The sequence below is a fragment of the Oncorhynchus mykiss genome, chromosome 18, assembly GCF_057628025.1.
Source record: "Oncorhynchus mykiss isolate SJ-2025 chromosome 18, ASM5762802v1, whole genome shotgun sequence".
In the NCBI taxonomy this organism is placed as follows: Eukaryota; Metazoa; Chordata; class Actinopteri; order Salmoniformes; family Salmonidae; genus Oncorhynchus; species Oncorhynchus mykiss.
Window position 1 is genome coordinate 72,422,376 of NC_143039.1, and position 18,410 is coordinate 72,440,785.

At 45.4% G+C, this 18,410-nt stretch overlaps 1 protein-coding gene across 1 annotated transcript in view; it reads left to right on the top strand.

The window, feature by feature from the left end:
• The first annotated feature begins 936 nt into the window (after window positions 1-936).
• Window positions 937-18,410, top strand: part of LOC110496690 (four and a half LIM domains protein 3) — a 45,239-nt gene continuing 27,765 nt past the window's right edge. The window contains exon 1 of the mRNA XM_021572718.3: window positions 937-1,143. The gene's annotated coding sequence lies outside the window, so the exon portion shown is untranslated. The remainder of the gene's footprint in view (window positions 1,144-18,410) is intronic.

Genomic DNA, 18,410 nt, shown 5'->3' on the forward strand with positions numbered 1-18,410 from the left:
TGATGACTTACTGTCTCATAATAATGACTTACTGTCTCATAATAATGACTTACTGTCTCATAATAATGACTTACTGTCTCATAACTATTACTTACTGTCTCATAATGATGACTTACTGTCTCATAATAATGACTTACTGTCTCATAATAATGACTTACTGTCTCATAATAATGACTTACTGTCTCATAACTATTACTTACTGTCTCATAATGATGACTTACTGTCTCATAATAATGACTTACTGTCTCATAATAATGACTTACTGTCTCATAATAATGACTTACTGTCTGGTAATGATGACTTACTGTCTCATAATAATGACTTACTGTCTCGTAATAATGACTTACTGTCTGGTAATGATGACTTACTGTCTCATAATAATGACTTACTATCTCATAATAATGACTTAATGTCTTGTAATGATGACTTACTGTCTCATAATAATGACTTACTGTCTCATAACTATTACTTACTGTCTCATAATAATGACTTACTGTCTCATAATAATGACTTACTGTCTCATAATGATGACTTACTGTCTCATAATGATGACTTACTGTATCATAATAATGACTTACTGTCTCATAATGATGACTTACTGTATCATAATAATGACTTACTGTCTCGTAATAATGACTTACTGTATCATAATAATGACTTACTGTCTGGTAATAATGACTTACTGTCTCATAATGATGACTTACTGTCTCATAATAATGACTTACTGTCTGGTAATAATGACTTACTGTCTCATAATGATGACTTACTGTATCATAATAATGACTTACTGTCTCGTAATAATGACTTACTGTCTCATAATGATGACTTACTGTCTCATAATAATGACTTACTGTCTCATAGTGATGAGTTTCCTGTTACCTATGCTTCAGCAGTAGAGCGAGGAGGGACGTTTTTTGGGCGGGATTTTACGGCTTTGATTGATGCTGCTGCGCACAGGGAGGTAGCAGGCTCATTATGCATTTCATAGTAGTTGAAGTAGAGGAGGGTGCGCAACTTCTTCGGAGGAGTGTGATCTTGATTGGAGTCAATTCAGCTGCCGGAGAAAAACTGCAAGCCACAGATTGGCGACTGAAACCAAGGGACTACATTTCGCAAAGTTCCCTGACACGCAAAGAGCTGGTGGTAAGATATTTGACATTTGTGAACGTGTTAAAAACGAATAATAACACACTTATAGGACTCGATATTATCAGTATTCGATTTAAAACGTGAATTGCCTTATTTCGTTTTAATTTTACTTGACTAAATGTCAACTTTCAGGCAAAGAAAGCACCTAGATAATGCAGTGTCAGTCATGCGAATCGATTCACTGTTCATCCGTTGATATTTATCAGATAACATATTTGGAATATGTTAAATACTTTCATAAATTGGGAAAGGTAACCTGTGTGTTTTTATCAAGAGAACAGATATTCCCGTGGCTTTGTAGGTCAAGAAATCTGGACACACAAAGATAGCCTATCTATCACAGCTGTAACGAGACACCTGTCCGACTGTGAGTCAGTAACTAAGGAGGAAAAAGACTCCTGAGCTGAGTCCCGACATCCGTTTTTAAGTGGAAGCAGAATTTAGGTTGAAAATCTGTATCCCTTAAAATCTAAAAACGTCCCTACCGTTGACCCCTCAGAGAGTAGTGTTGGTGTGATACCAAACCAGTGATATGAATGCGGGTTGAAAACAAAGCAGATACAGTGCTCTTTAGGAGAGATGTAGTGCTCTTTAGGAGAGATGTAGTGCTTTTTAGGAGATATGCAGTGCTCTTTAGGAGAGATGCAGTGCTCTTTAGGAGAGATGCAGTGCTCTTTAGGAGAGATGCAGTGCTCTTTAGGAGAGATGCAGTGCTCTTTAGGAGAGATGCAGTGCTCTTTAGGAGAGATGTAGTGCTCTTTAGGAGAGATGCAGTGCTCTTTAGGAGAGATGCAGTGCTCTTTAGGAGAGATGTAGTGCTCTTTAGGAGAGATGCAGTGCTCTTTAGGAGAGATGTAGTGCTCTTTAGGAGAGATGTAGTGCTCTTTAGGAGAGATGTAGTGCTCTTTAGGAGAGATGTAGTGCTCTTTAGGAGAGATGTAGTGCTCTTTAGGAGAGATGCAGTGCTCTTTAGGAGAGATGCAGTGCTCTTTAGGAGAGATGTAGTGCTCTTTAGGAGAGATGCAGTGCTCTTTAGGAGAGATGCAGTGCTCTTTAGGAGAGATGCAGTGCTCTTTAGGAGAGATGCAGTGCTATTTAGGAGAGATGCAGTGCTCTTTAGGAGAGATGTAGTGCTCTTTAGGAGAGATGCAGTGCTCTTTAGGAGAGATGCAGTGCTCTTTAGGAGAGATGCAGTGCTCTTTAGGAGAGATGCAGTGCTCTTTGGGAGAGACGCAGTGCTCTTTAGGAGAGACGCAGTGCTCTTTAGGAGAGACGCAGTGCTCTTTAGGAGAGACGCAGTGCTCTTTAGGAGATACGCAGTGCTCTTTAGGAGAGACGCAGTGCTATTTAGGAGAGACGCAGTGCTTTTTAGGAGAGACGCAGTGCTCTTTAGGAGAGACGCAGTGCTCTTTAGGAGTGACGCAGTGCTCTTTAGGAGAGATGCAGTGCTCTTTAGGAGGAACATTTTATTGGGTGTTGTTTTACACAAGACACAGGCAGAACATGTGACTTATTTATCTCATAGCCTCTCTCTATCTCTCGCTCTCTCTTTCTCTCTCTATCTCTCTCTCTCTCTCTCTCTCTCTCGCTCTCAATTCATTTCAGTGGGCTTTGTTGGCATGGTAAACATATGTTTACATTGCCAAAGCAAGTAAAATGGATAAACAAAAGTGAAAAACAGTTTCTCTCGCTCTTACATATTCTCTCTCGGCCTCATGCGCTCTCTCTCTCTCTCTCTCTCTATTTAGTCGTCATGCTCTCTCAATTCAATTCGAAGAGCTTTATTGGCATGGGAAACCTATTTCACTTGCCAAAGCAAGTGGAATAGATAATAAACAAGAGTGAAATAAGCAATAAAAAATGAACAGTAAACATTACACTCACAAAAGTTCAAAAAGAATAAAGACATTTCAAGTGTCACATTATGTCTATATACAGTGTTGTAACGATGTGCAAATAGTTAAAGTACAAAAGAGAAAATAAATATGGATTGTATTTACAAGTGTTAGTTATTCACTGGTTGCCCTTTTCTTGTGGCAACAGGTCACAAACCTCTCTCTCTCCATTACATTTTTTCTCTCTCAGCCAACAAATGGTTAAATGTCCTCTCTCTTTAAACTTTATTACCTGTATAGACAGTGTCCTGACTAGTATAGGTGTCACGACTTCCGCCGATGTCGGCTCCTCTCCTTGATCAGACGGCGTTCGGTGGTCAACGTCACCGGTCTTCTAGCCATCGCCGCTCCACTTTTCATTGTTCCATTTGTTTTGTCTTGTTTCCCCGCACACCTGGTTAACATTCCCTAATCACACTACATATATATTCCCTCTGTTCCCTCCCCATGTCTTTGTGTGGAATTGTTTCGTTACGTGTTTTGTGTGACGCGCCAGGCTGGTTTTTCCCCGGGTACCGTGTTCAACCCGAAGTATGTTTAATTGCTAAACATTTGCATCATTGTGACTGTTGTCGCGCTTTTCATTTTGCCTTTGGCTGTAGGTTTTTTGACGCAGTTGCGTCCGTCTGTTGTTTGCTTCTGCCAAATAAAGTCTGCGCCTGATCACAACTCTCTGCTCTCCTGCACCTGACTTCTATACCAGTAGAGCACAACTCTCCGCTCTCCTGCACCTGACTTCTATACCAGTAGAGCACAACTCTCCGCTCTCCTGCACCTGACTTCTATACCAGTAGAGCACAACTCTCTGCTCTCCTTCACCTGACTTCTATACCAGTAGAGCACAACTCTCCGCTCTCCTGCACCTGACTTCTATACCAGTAGAGCACAACTCTCCGCTCTCCTGCACCTGACTTCTATACCAGTAGAGCACAACTCTCCGCTCTCCTGCACCTGACTTCTATACCAGTAGAGCACAACTCTCCGCTCTCCTGCACCTGACTTCTATACCAGTAGAGCACAACTCCCTGCTCTCCTGCACCTGACTTCAACATCAGTAGAGCACAACTCTCTGCTCTCCTGCACCTGACTTCTATACCAGTAGAGCACAACTCCCTGCTCTACTGCACCTGACTTCAACATCAGTAGAGCACAACTCTCCGCTCTCCTGCACCTGACTTCTATACCAGTAGAGCACAACTCCCTGCTCTACTGCACCTGACTTCAACATCAGTAGAGCACAACTCTCCGCTCTCCTGCACCTGACTTCTATACCAGTAGAGCACAACTCTCTGCTCTCCTGCACCTGACTTCAACATCAGTAGAGCACAACTCTCCGCTCTCCTGCACCTGACTTCTATACCAGTAGAGCACAACTCCCTGCTCTACTGCACCTGACTTCTACACCAGTAGAGCACAACTCTCTGCTCTTATGCACCTGACTTCAACACCAGTAGAGCACAACTCTCTGCTCTCCTGCACCTGACTTCTATACCAGTAGAGCACAACTCTCTGCTCTCCTGCACCTGACTTCTATACCAGTAGAGCACAACTCTCTGCTCTCCTTCACCTGACTTCTATACCAGTAGATCACAACTCTCTGCTCTACTGCACCTGACTTCTATACCAGTAGAGCACAACTCTCTGCTCTCCTTCACCTGACTTCTATACCAGTAGAGCACAACTCTCTGCTCTCCTGCACCTGACTTCTATACCAGTAGAGCACAACTCTTTGCTCTCCTGCACCTGACTTCTATACCAGTAGATCACAACTCTCTGCTCTACTGCACCTGACTTCTACACCAGTAGAGCACAACTCTCTGCTCTCATGCACCTGACTTCTATACCAGTAGAGCACAACTCTCTGCTCTCCTGCACCTGACTTCTATACCAGTAGAGCACAACTCTTTGCTCTCCTGCACCTGACTTCTATACCAGTAGACCACAACTCTCTGCTCTACTGCACCTGACTTCTACACCAGTAGAGCACAACTCTCTGCTCTCCTACACCTGACTTCTATACCATTAGATCACACCTCTCTGCTCTACTGCACCTGACTTCTATACCAGTAGATCACAACTCTCTGCTCTCCTGCACCTGACTTCTATACCAGTAGATCACAACTCTCTGCTCTACTGCACCTGACTTCTATACCAGTAGAGCACAACTCTCTGCTCTCCTGCACCTGACTTATATACCAGTAGATCACAACTCTCTGCTCTACTGCACCTGACTTCTACACCAGTAGAGCACAACCCTCTGCTCTCCTGCACCTGACTTCTATACCGGTAGAGCACAACTCTCTGCTCTCCTGCACCTGACTTCTATACCAGTAGAGCACAACTCTCTGCTCTCCTGCACCTGACTTCTATACCAGTAGATCACAACTCTCTGCTCTACTGCACCTGACTTCTACACCAGTAGAGCACAACCCTCTGCTCTCCTGCACCTGACTTCTATACCGGTAGAGCACAACTCTCTGCTCTCCTGCACCTGACTTCTATACCAGTAGATCACAACTCTCTGCTCTCCTGCACCTGACTTCTATACCAGTAGAGCACAACTCTCTGCTCTCCTGCACCTGACTTCTATACCAGTAGATCACAACTCTCTGCTCTCCTGCACCTGACTTCTATACCAGTAGAGCACAACTCTCTGCTCTCCTGCACCTGACTTCTATACCAGTAGATCACAACTCTCTGCTCTCCTGCACCTGACTTCTATACCAGTAGAGCACAACTCTCTGCTCTCCTGCACCTGACTTCTATACCAGTAGATCACAACTCTCTGCTCTCCTGCACCTGACTTCTATACCAGTAGAGCACAACTCTCTGCTCTCCTGCACCTGACTTCTATACCAGTAGATCACAACTCTCTGCTCTCCTGCACCTGACTTCTATACCAGTAGCACACAACCTGACAATAGGGGAGTCCTTGTCCTGTTGCACATATTCCTAGGGCTCTAAACTGGATAGATTGGATAGACAGAGATCATCAGCTTGATTCGATCCACAGGCCACCAGTTGGGGAACCCTAATTTCCTGGATCATTCAAACTAAGAGCTTGATTGACCGTGTCCTGACTAGTATAGGGGAGTCATTGTCTAATAGGAAGAATACAATAGTTTTGTTTTCTACTGTTTTACTTTTGTGTGATTTGCCGGCCTTATCAGCATCACCGTTAAAGCAGTTCTGTATAGGATGCCTATGTATCCATCTAAACTAACCAATATCCTCGCCTTCATTCGATCCACTTTGGTCCAATTGTACATATATTGGTTTGATAATTTAAACAATTGGCTTTTTGTGAGGTGTCTTTCCCTGTGAGTAACCAGCAGAAAGGTGGCGGCAGACAGAAAGAACTCACTCATTATTTGTAGGAAAAGAGGAATTTGCCATTTTTAGAACAGAGGGGTGATGGTAGAAAATACATTTTGTCAGCTTTTTTTAATCCTAACATTGCAGCCACATGATTCTGCCCCATTCTGACCACAGTGGCACTCCCCTGACATTCTTCTCATAGGGGAAGGTTGGTTTTGTGTACAATCATTGAAGCTGTGCCAGACGGTTGGCAGGACTTCTAGAGATGGAGTCTTTCCCAGAAACTGCCCGAGAGGGTACACTCTTAGAAAAAATGGTTCCAAAGGGGTTCTTCGGCTGACCCCATAGGATAACTCTTTTTAGTTCTAGGGAGAACCCTTTTGTGTTCCAGGTAGAACCCTTTTTTTCCCCCTGGAACCAATAATGGTTCTTCAAATGGTTATCCTATGGGTACACCCAAAGAACCCTTTTAGGTTCTAGATAGCACCTTTGTTTCTAAGAGTGTTTACATCTCAAATGGCACTCTATTCCCTATATAGTGCACTACTTTTGACAAAAGCCCTATGGGGAAGTAGTGCACTATATAAGGAATAGGGTGCCATTTGGGATACACCTCGATACTGGCTCAGGCCATGAGCAGGGGCCATTGACCGACAGGTTTTGAATCATTCACTATCATTATACTGTCACTTCTGTTTCCATTTCCTACTTGCCTGGATAGTTATATAGTGTCAACTCCTTGCCTGGCTAGTGGTGTAGATGAGGCTAGGTCTAGTCATGCTATAGAGGGTGGTGTAGATGAGGCTGGGCCTAGTCATGCTATAGAGGGTGGTGTAGATGAGGTTGGGTCTAGTCAGGCTATAGAGGGTGGTGTAGATGAGGCTGGGTCTAGTCATGCTATAGAGAGAGGGTGGTGTAGATGAGGCTGGGTCTAGTCATGCTATGGATGGTGGTGTAGATGAGGCTGGGTCTAGTCAGGCTATAGATGGTGGTGTAGATGAGGCTGGGTCTAGTCAGGTTATGGATGGTGGTGTAGATGAGGCTGGGTCTAGTCTTGCTATGGATGGTGGTGTAGATGAGGCTGGGTCTAGTGATGCTATGGATGGTGGTGTAGATGAGGCTGGGTCTAGTCATGCTATGGATGGTGGTGTAGATGAGGCTGGGTCTAGTCATGCTAGAGATGGTGGTGTAGATGAGGCTGGGTCTAGTCAGGCTATAGATGGTGGTGTAGATGAGGCTGGGTCTAGTCAGGCTATAGATGGTGGTGTAGATGAGGCTGGGCCTAGTCATGCTATAGATGGTGGTGTAGATGAGGCTGGGTCTAGTCATGCTATAGATGGTGGTGTAGATGAGGCTGGGTCTAGTCATGCTAGAGATGGTGGTGTAGATGAGGCTGGGTCTAATCAGGCTATAGATGGTGGTCTAGATGAGGCTGGGTCTAATCAGGCTATAGATGGTGGTCTAGATGAGGCTGGGTCTAGTCATGCTAGAGATGGTGGTGTAGATGAGGCTGGGTCTAGTCATGCTATGGATGGTGGTGTAGATGAGGCTGGGTCTAGTCATGCTATAGATGGTGGTGTAGATGAGGCTGGGCCTAGTCATGCTATAGAGGGTGGTGTAGATGAGGTTGGGTCTAGTCAGGCTATAGAGGGTGGTGTAGATGAGGCTGGGTCTAGTCATGCTATAGAGAGAGGGTGGTGTAGATGAGGCTGGGTCTAGTCATGCTATGGATGGTGGTGTAGATGAGGCTGGGTCTAGTCAGGCTATAGATGGTGGTGTAGATGAGGCTGGGTCTAGTCAGGTTATGGATGGTGGTGTAGATGAGGCTGGGTCTAGTCTTGCTATGGATGGTGGTGTAGATGAGGCTGGGTCTAGTGATGCTATGGATGGTGGTGTAGATGAGGCTGGGTCTAGTCATGCTATGGATGGTGGTGTAGATGAGGCTGGGTCTAGTCATGCTAGAGATGGTGGTGTAGATGAGGCTGGGTCTAGTCAGGCTATAGATGGTGGTGTAGATGAGGCTGGGTCTAGTCAGGCTATAGATGGTGGTGTAGATGAGGCTGGGCCTAGTCATGCTATAGATGGTGGTGTAGATGAGGCTGGGTCTAGTCATGCTAGAGATGGTGGTGTAGATGAGGCTGGGTCTAATCAGGCTATAGATGGTGGTCTAGATGAGGCTGGGTCTAATCAGGCTATAGATGGTGGTCTAGATGAGGCTGGGTCTAGTCATGCTAGAGATGGTGGTGTAGATGAGGCTGGGTCTAGTCATGCTATGGATGGTGGTGTAGATGAGGCTGGGTCTAGTCAGGCTATAGATAGTGGTGTAGATGAGGCTGGGTCTAGTCAGGTTATGGATGGTGGTGTAGATGAGGCTGGGTCTAGTCATGCTATGGATGGTGGTGTAGATGAGGCTGGGTCTAGTCATGCTAGAGATGTTGGTGTAGATGAGGCTGGGCCAAGTCAGGTAATGGATGGTGGTGTAGATGAGGCTGGGTCTAGTCAGGCTATAGATGGTGGTGTAGATGAGGCTGGGCCTAGTCATGTTATGGATGGTGGTGTAGATGAGGCTGGGTCTAGTCAGGCTATAGAGGGTGGTGTAGATGAGGCTGGGTCTAGTCATGCTAGAGATGTTGGTGTAGATGAGGCTGGGCCGAGTCAGGTAATGGATGGTGGTGTAGATGAGGCTGGGTCTAGTCATGTTATGGATGGTGGTGTAGATGAGGCTGGGTCTAGTCATGTTATGGATGGTGGTGTAGATGAGGCTGGGCCGAGTCAGGTAATGGATGGTGGTGTAGATGAGGCTGGGCCGAGTCATGCTATGGATGGTGGTGTAGATGAGGCTGGGTCTAGTCATGCTATGGATGGTGGTGTAGATGAGGCTGGGTCTAGTCAGGCTATAGATGGTGGTGTAGATGAGGCTGGGTCTAGTCAGGTTATGGATGGTGGTGTAGATGAGGCTGGGTCTAGTCTTGCTATGGATGGTGGTGTAGATGAGGCTGGGTCTAGTCATGCTATGGATGGTGGTGTAGATGAGGCTGGGTCTAGTCATGCTATGGATGGTGGTGTAGATGAGGCTGGGTCTAGTCATGCTAGAGATGGTGGTGTAGATGAGGCTGGGTCTAGTCAGGCTATAGATGGTGGTGTAGATGAGGCTGGGTCTAGTCAGGCTATAGATGGTGGTGTAGATGAGGCTGGGCCTAGTCATGCTATAGATGGTGGTGTAGATGAGGCTGGGCCTAGTCATGCTATGGATGGTGGTGTAGATGAGGCTGGGTCTAGTCATGCTATAGATGGTGGTGTAGATGAGGCTGGGTCTAGTCATGCTAGAGATGGTGGTGTAGATGAGGCTGGGTCTAATCAGGCTATAGATGGTGGTCTAGATGAGGCTGGGTCTAGTCATGCTAGAGATGGTGGTGTAGATGAGGCTGGGTCTAGTCATGCTATGGATGGTGGTGTAGATGAGGCTGGGTCTAGTCAGGCTATAGATAGTGGTGTAGATGAGGCTGGGTCTAGTCAGGTTATGGATGGTGGTGTAGATGAGGCTGGGTCTAGTCATGCTATGGATGGTGGTGTAGATGAGGCTGGGTCTAGTCATGCTAGAGATGTTGGTGTAGATGAGGCTGGGCCAAGTCAGGTAATGGATGGTGGTGTAGATGAGGCTGGGTCTAGTCAGGCTATAGATGGTGGTGTAGATGAGGCTGGGCCTAGTCATGTTATGGATGGTGGTGTAGATGAGGCTGGGTCTAGTCAGGCTATAGAGGGTGGTGTAGATGAGGCTGGGTCTAGTCATGCTAGAGATGTTGGTGTAGATGAGGCTGGGCCGAGTCAGGTAATGGATGGTGGTGTAGATGAGGCTGGGTCTAGTCATGTTATGGATGGTGGTGTAGATGAGGCTGGGTCTAGTCATGTTATGGATGTTGGTGTAGATGAGGCTGGGTCTAGTCATGCTAGGGATGGTGGTGTAGATGAGGCTGGGCCGAGTCAGGTAATGGATGGTGGTGTAGATGAGGCTGGGCCGAGTCAGGTAATGCTAGTGGATGAGGAGAGTATAGTGGGGAAGGGTAAGCGACTAGGGGTGTTGGAGGAGGGTGTCATGCAGAAGAGGAAAAAGGTGGAGAAGAAAGAAGGTGGGAGAGGAGAGGCCGGTGTGGTCAACGGCACTAAGGAACCTTTTCCTGGTGCTGGGGAGGAATCCCCGACTAGAGAGAAAGGGCAGGTGGTCAGGATGGGAGGTGAAGATGAGGAGGAAGGTGAGGATGAGGAGACTTTCTTTTCAGACTCCTCCTCAATGGGTCCTGAGCTGACAGCCAGAGGGGTCAAAGTCCACAGTCAGAGAACTGTTAAGGTTCCTGAATGAGACTAAAAGGAAAAAGGTTCATCTTTAAGCTTTTTTTGCGACCTGGGAAAGTTTGTAAGATCAGTACAACACACTATGAAAATCAAATCAGTTTATTTGTCATGTGCGCCGAATACAACAGGTGTAGTACAGTGAAATGCTGAATACAACAGGTGTAGTAGACCTTACAGTGAAATGCTGAATACAACAGGTGTAGTAGACCTTACAGTGAAATGCTGAATACAACAGGTGTAGTAGACCTTACAGTGAAATGCTGAATACAACAGGTGTAGTAGACCTTACAGTGAAATGCTGAATACAACAGGTGTAGTAGACCTTACAGTGAAATGCTGAATACAACAGGTGTAGTAGACCTTACAGTGAAATGCTGAATACAACAGGTGTAGTAGACCTTACAGTGAAATGCTGAATACAACAGGTGTAGTAGACCTTACAGTGAAATGCTGAATACAACAGGTGTAGTAGACCTTACAGTGAAATGCTGAATACAACAGGTGTAGTAGACCTCACAGTGAAATGCTGAATACAACATGTGTAGTAGACCTTACAGTGAAATGCTGAATACAACAGGTACCTTACAGTGAAATGCTTACTTAAAGGCTCTAACCAACAGTGCAAAAAAGGTATTAGGTGAACAATAGGTAAGTAAAGAAATAAAAACAACAGTAAAAAGACAGTGAAAAATAACAGTAGCAAGGCTATATACAGTAGAGAGGCTATAACAGTAGTGAGGCTATATACAGTAGAGAGACTATAACAGTAGCGAGGCTATATCAGTAGTGAGGCTATAACAGTAGTGAGGCTATAACAGTAGTGAGGCTATAAACAGTAGTGAGGCTATATACAGTAGTGAGGCTATATACAGTAGTGAGGCTATACCAGTAGTGAGGCTATAACAGTAGTGAGGCTATATACAGTAGGGAGGCTATATACAGTAGTGAGGCTATATACAGTAGTGAGGCTATACCAGTAGTGAGGCTATAACAGTAGTGAGGCTATATACAGTAGTGAGGCTATATACAGTAGCGAGGCTATAACAGTAGCGAGGCTATATACAGTAGTGAGGCTATATCAGTAGTGAGGCTATAACAGTAGTGAGGCTATATACAGTAGTGAGGCCAAATCAGTAGTGAGGCTATATACAGTAGTGAGGCTATATACAGTAGTGAGGCTATAACAGTAGAGAGGCTATATACAGTGGTGAGGCTATAACAGTAGAGAGGCTATATACAGTAGTGAGGCTATATACAGTAGTGAGGCTATATACAGTAGTGAGGCTATATACAGTAGTGAGACTATATACAGTAGTGAGGCTATATACAGTAGTGAGGCTATATACAGTAGTGAGGCTATATACAGTAGTGAGGCTATATACAGTAGTGAGGCTATATACAGTAGTGAGGCTATAAAAGTAGAGGCTATAACAGTAGAGAGGCTATATACAGTAGTGAGGCTATATACAGTAGTAAGGCTATATACAGTAGTGAGGCTATATACAGTAGTGAGGCTATATACAGTAGAGAGGCTCCATACAGGCACCGGTTAGTCGGGCTGATTGAGGTAGTATGTACATTAATGTATAGTTAAAGTGACTATGCATATAAGATAAACAGAGAGTAGCAGCTGCGTAAAAGAGGGGTTGGGTGAGGCACACAATGCAAATAGTCCGGGTAGCCATTTGATTACCTGTTCAGGAGTCTTATGTAAAAACTGTTGAGAAGCCTTTTTGTCCTAGACTTGGCACTCCGGTACGGCTTGCTATGCGGTAGCAGAGAGAACAGTCTATGACTGGGGTGGCTGGGGTCTTTGACAATTTTTAGGGCCTTCCTCTGACACCGCCTGGTGTAGAGGTCCTGGATGACAGGTAGCTTAGCCCCAGTGATGCACTGGGCCGTACGCACTACCCTCTGTAGTGCCTTGCGGTCGGAGGCCGAGCAATTGCCTAACCAGGCAGTGATGCAACCAGTCAGGCAGGATGCTCTCGATCTTGCAGCTGTAGAACCTTTTGAGGATCTGAGGACTCATGCCAAATCTTTTTAGTTTCCTGAGGGGGAATATGCTTTGTCGTGCCCTTTTCACAACTGTCTTGGTGTGTTTGGACCATTCTAGTTTGTTGGTGATGTGGACACCAAGGAACTTGAAGCTCTCAAACTGCTCCACTACAGCCCCGTCGATGAGAATGGGGGCGTGCTCGGTCCTCCTTTTCCAGTAGTCCACAATCATCTCCTTAGTCTTGGTTACGTTGAGGGATAGGTTGTTATTCTGGCACCACCCGGCCTCTCTGACCTCCTCCCTATAGGCAGAGGGTTCTACATGAAGCCCTGGCCACTAGCAGGACTAACATCTAAGGAGACCTCCAGTGGAGGGTTCTACATGAAGCCCTGGCCACTAACAGGACTAACATCTAAGGAGACCTCCAGTGGAGGGTTCTACATGAAGCCCTGGCCACTAACAGGACTAACATCTAAGGAGACCTCCAGTGGAGGGTTCTACATGAAGCCCTGGCCACTAACAGGACTAACATCTAAGGGGACCTCCAGTGGAGGGTTCTACATGAAGCCCTGGCCACTAACAGGACTAACATCTAAGGAGACCTCCAGTGGAGGGTTCTACATGAAGCCCTGGCCACTAACAGGACTAACATCTAAGGAGACCTCCAGTGGAGGGTTCTACATGAAGCCCTGGCCACTAACAGGACTAACATCTAAGGGGACCTCCAGTGGAGGGTTCTACATGAAGCCCTGGCCACTAACAGGACTAACATCTAAGGAGACCTCCAGTGGAGGGTTCTACATGAAGCCCTGGCCACTAACAGGACTAACATCTAAGGAGACCTCCAGTGGAGGGTTCTACATGAAGCCCTGGCCACTAACAGGACTAACATCTAAGGAGACCTCCAGTGGAGGGTTCTACATGAAGCCCTGGCCACTAACAGGACTAACATCTAAGGAGACCTCCAGTGGAGGGTTCTACATGAAGCCCTGGCCACTAACAGGACTAACATCTAAGGAGACCTCCAGTGGAGGGTTCTACATGAAGCCCTGGCCACTAACAGGACTAACATCTAAGGAGACCTCCAGTGGAGGGTTCTACATGAAGCCCTGGCCACTAACAGGACTAACATCTAAGGAGACCTCCAGTGGAGGGTTCTACATGAAGCCCTGGCCACTAACAGGACTAACATCTAAGGAGACCTCCAGTGGAGAGTTCTACATGAAGCCCTGGCCACTAACAGGACTAACATCTAAGGGGACCTCCAGTGGAGGGTTCTACATGAAGCCCTGGCCACTAACAGGACTAACATCTAAGGAGACCTCCAGTGGAGGGTTCTACATGAAGCCCTGGCCACTAACAGGACTAACATCTAAGAGGACCTCCAGTGGAGGGTTCTACATGAAGCCCTGGCCACTAACAGGACTAACATCTAAGGGGACCTCCAGTGGAGGGTTCTACATGAAGCCCTGGCCACTAACAGGACTAACATCTAAGAGGACCTCCAGTGGAGGGTTCTACATGAAGCCCTGGCCACTAACAGGACTAACATCTAAGGAGACCTCCAGTGGAGGGTTCTACATGAAGCCCTGGCCACTAACAGGACTAACATCTAAGGGGACCTCCAGTGGAGAGTTCTACATGAAGCCCTGGCCACTAACAGGACTAACATCTAAGGAGACCTCCAGTGGAGGGTTCTACATGAAGCCCTGGCCACTAACAGGACTAACATCTAAGGAGACCTCCAGTGGAGGGTTCTACATGAAGCCCTGGCCACTAACAGGACTAACATCTAAGGAGACCTCCAGTGGAGGGTTCTACATGAAGCCCTGGCCACTAACAGGACTAACATCTAAGGAGACCTCCAGTGGAGGGTTCTACATGAAGCCCTGGCCACTAACAGCTGGTTGGCACGGAACGACTCGGGAGTCGGACAGGGGTGTCCTTTCTGTGTCATGAGTGAAACTGTGCATGATGTGTTTTCTGTGTGACAGGTTAATGTTTCTGTTAGAATGTCTGTGTGAGAGGTTGGGAGTGGAGTTTACTGTCGGGATGTTTATAATGGGGTACAGGTATTCGAGTAAGGAAAAGACCAAATGTGTGTTGTTGAATTTTCTGTTTGCTCAGACAAAGTTGGCTATTTGGCTGACCAGGAGGAACAGGGTCAAAGGTGGGGGGATAACAGACCCTTTACTATTATTTAATGGGATGGTCTCTGCGCGCCTTAGGGTGGAATTTGAGTTGTATAAAATTGTAAAAAGTGTGGAGATATGGTGTTTCGGAGAGGCCGTCTGTATAGCTGGGGAAGATGATTTGGATATACGGTTGTAGAAATGGTGAGGTTTTGGTTAATGTGATGTGGTTTTGTATCGTGGGGTAGAGGGCAAGGTGAGTATGCAGCACAGGGGATATTTGTTTTAAAGAAATGAGGATGTATCATTAAAGAAAGGCAAAAAGTCAAAAGTCTCTCCCTGTCTCTCTCTCTCCCCAGTCTCTCTCTCTCCCCAGTCTCCCTGTCTCTCTCTCTCCCCAGTCTCTCTTTCTCTCTCTCTCCCCAGTCTCTCTTTCTCTCTCTCTCCCCTGTCTCTCTCTCTCTCTCTCTCCCCAGTCTCTCTTTCTCTCTCTCTCCCCAGTCCCTCTTTCTCTCTCTCTCCCCAGTCCCTCTTTCTCTCTCTCTCCCCAGTCCCTCTTTCTCTCTCTCTCCCCAGTCTCTCTTTCTCTCTCTCTCCCCAGTCTCTCTTTCTCTCTCGCTCCCCAGTCTCTCTTTCTCTCTCGCTCCCCAGTCTCTCTTTCTCACTCTCTCCCCAGTCCCTCTTTCTCTCTCTCTCCCCAGTCCCTCTTTCTCTCTCACTCTCGTTCTCTCCCCAGTCTCTCTCTCCCCAGTCTCTCTCTCCCCCGTCTCTCTCTCTTCCCAGTCTCTCTCTCCCCCGTCTCTCTCTTATATTGATTTGTCCTCCACTCCATCTTATAGTTCCTCATACTCCCTCCCTCAAAGCTTGTTGAGTTTCTGGGTTGTGTTGACAGACATTTGTCTCAACAATCCTAAACTGCTTACACATGGAGATGTTACACAAAAAAGTCTAAAATCAATCAGCCATGAAACAGAGGCAACAGGCCATAGGGGTGCCTGGGGCTCTGGGAAAATAAACAAAGTTGAGAACATTAACACTCGGGGTCTGGGGTTGGATGGATGGATGCTCCACTGGCTACCAGCAGCTATTTGTTTGGAAAATGTGTTTACATTTTACAAGCATGTTTGTTTTGGAATATGACTGACGGCTGATTGTGCAGATCAAGAAAACTTTTGTTTATTTCTTCTTTAGTCAAATTTCCACAGAAAAATAATCTAAATGAAACAGCCTGTTGCCACAAGTAACATTGCTCGAGAAGAGGATTCCAGAGATTCCATGGCTATCTATGACTACATGAAGAATATACAAGATTTATACAGTATAGATGTACACAGTATAGATGTATAAAGTATTGATTTATACAGTATAGATGTATACAGTATAGATGCATAAAGTATAGATGTATACAGTATAGATGTATACAGTAGATTTATACAGTATAGATGTATAAAGTATAGATTTATAGAGTATAGATGTATACAGTATAGATGCATAAAGTATTGATTTATACAGTATAGATGTATACAGTATAGATTTATACAGTATAGATGTATACAGTATAGATTTATACAGTAGATTTATACAGTATAGATGTATACAGGATAGATGTATAAAGTATTGATTTATACCGTATAGATGTAAAAAGTATTGATTTATACAGTATAGATGTATACAGTAGATTTATACAGTATAGATGTATACAGTAGATTTATGCAGTATAGATGTTACAGTATAGATGTATACAGTATAGATTTATACAGTATAGATGTATACAGTATAGATTTATACAGTATAGATGTATACAGTATAGATTTATACAGTATAGATGTATAAAGTATAGATGTATACAGTATTGATGTATACAGTATAGATTTATACAGTAGATTTATACAGTATAGATGTATACAGTATAGATGTATACAGTATAGATGTATAAAGTATTGATTTATACAGTATAGATTTATACAGTATAGATGTATACAGTATAGATGTATACAGTATAGATGTATACAGTATAGATTTATACAGTAGATTTATACAGTAGATTTGTACATGCTATATTCCTAATTTCAATAGATTTTTCTTCAGATTTTCTTCTAACTTTATGCTCTTTTTTGTTCGCTTGACTAGACCGACTTCAGCACCAGATCATGCTCAGGCATTCAGCGCAAAGAAGGCCTTGGCACAGTGATATCTCTATTTGTTATCTGGTTTGGCCCTTTGTTTTGGTATGCACCAGAGGTGGTGTAGGGGGGACGTGGTTCTAAGAGTGGTGTAGGGGGGACGTAGTTCTAAGAGTGGTGTAGGGGGGACGTGGTTCTAAGAGTGGTGTAGGAGGGACGTGGTTCTAAGAGTGGTGTAGGAGGGACGTGGTTCTAAGAGTGGTGTAGGGGGGACGTGGTTCTAAGAGTGGTGTAGGGGGGACGTGGTTCTAAGAGTGGTGTAGGAGGGACGTGGTTCTAAGAGTGGTGTAGGAGGGACGTGGTTCTAAGAGTGGTGTAGGGGGGACGTGGTTCTAAGAGTGGTGTAGGAGGGACGTGGTTCTAAGAGTGGTGTAGGGGGGACGTGGTTCTAAGAGTGGTGTAGGGGGGACGTGGTTCTAAGAGTTATTTCAGGTGCAGCTTGCATTGTTCTCTGCAGGGTAAAAACGGTCAGCTGGAAGCCCAAGCTAAACACAGCCAAGCACGTAGCCTCTCATTAATTTAGCTTTTAATGTTCCTCAATGGGCAGGTGAAAGATCACAGACTCAGGGCTTCTGTTTTAATGTCAGCAAGGGATATTTTGATTACTACCCTACGAGCAGGTGGAGACATTTAATCAGTCCGTGCTCGTAAGTAAATTCAGATAAGAATGAAGATGTCTTCACTTGTCTTCATGTGCTACGCCATCATCATCCTCATCATCATCCTCATCATCATCCTCATCATCATCCTCCATCATCATCATCCTCATCATCATCCTCATCATCATCCTCCATCATCCTCATCATCATCCTCATCCTCATCATCATCGCCCAGTGTGTGTTTCCCAGCGCAATGCAGTCTTTTTTCAACACATTGCTTGAAGTGACCTCAGAAGGACGTTGGTCTAGGAATGTTGGGCTTGGTTGACATTCAAGAACTCAGTGTCTCAAAACATCCCGTTTGGGAATGTTGAAACAGACAGAAATTGCATATCGATTTGATGAGAGCTTTCCCCTCAAAGACAACAAATGCGAATGCCAGTAGTGTTCATTTTGTTTTGGGTGGCGCGCAGGCAGCTAACAGCGCTTTGTGATCCGTCAGGACATCAGCCACTTCACATTGGGGGTGCCGGTACCCGGATAAAAGAAAGGAGCAGTCATCTCTTTATACTGGGATAAATGAGAGAGAGGAGCAGTCACCTCTTTATACTGGGATAAAGGAGAGAGAGGAGCAGTCTTCTCTTTGTACTGGGATAAAGGAGAGAGGGGAGCAGTAATCTCTTTATACTGGGATAAAGGAGAGAGAGGAGCAGTCACCTCTTTATACTGGGATAAAGGAGAGAGAGGAGCAGTCTTCTCTTTGTACTGGGATAAAGGAGAGAGAG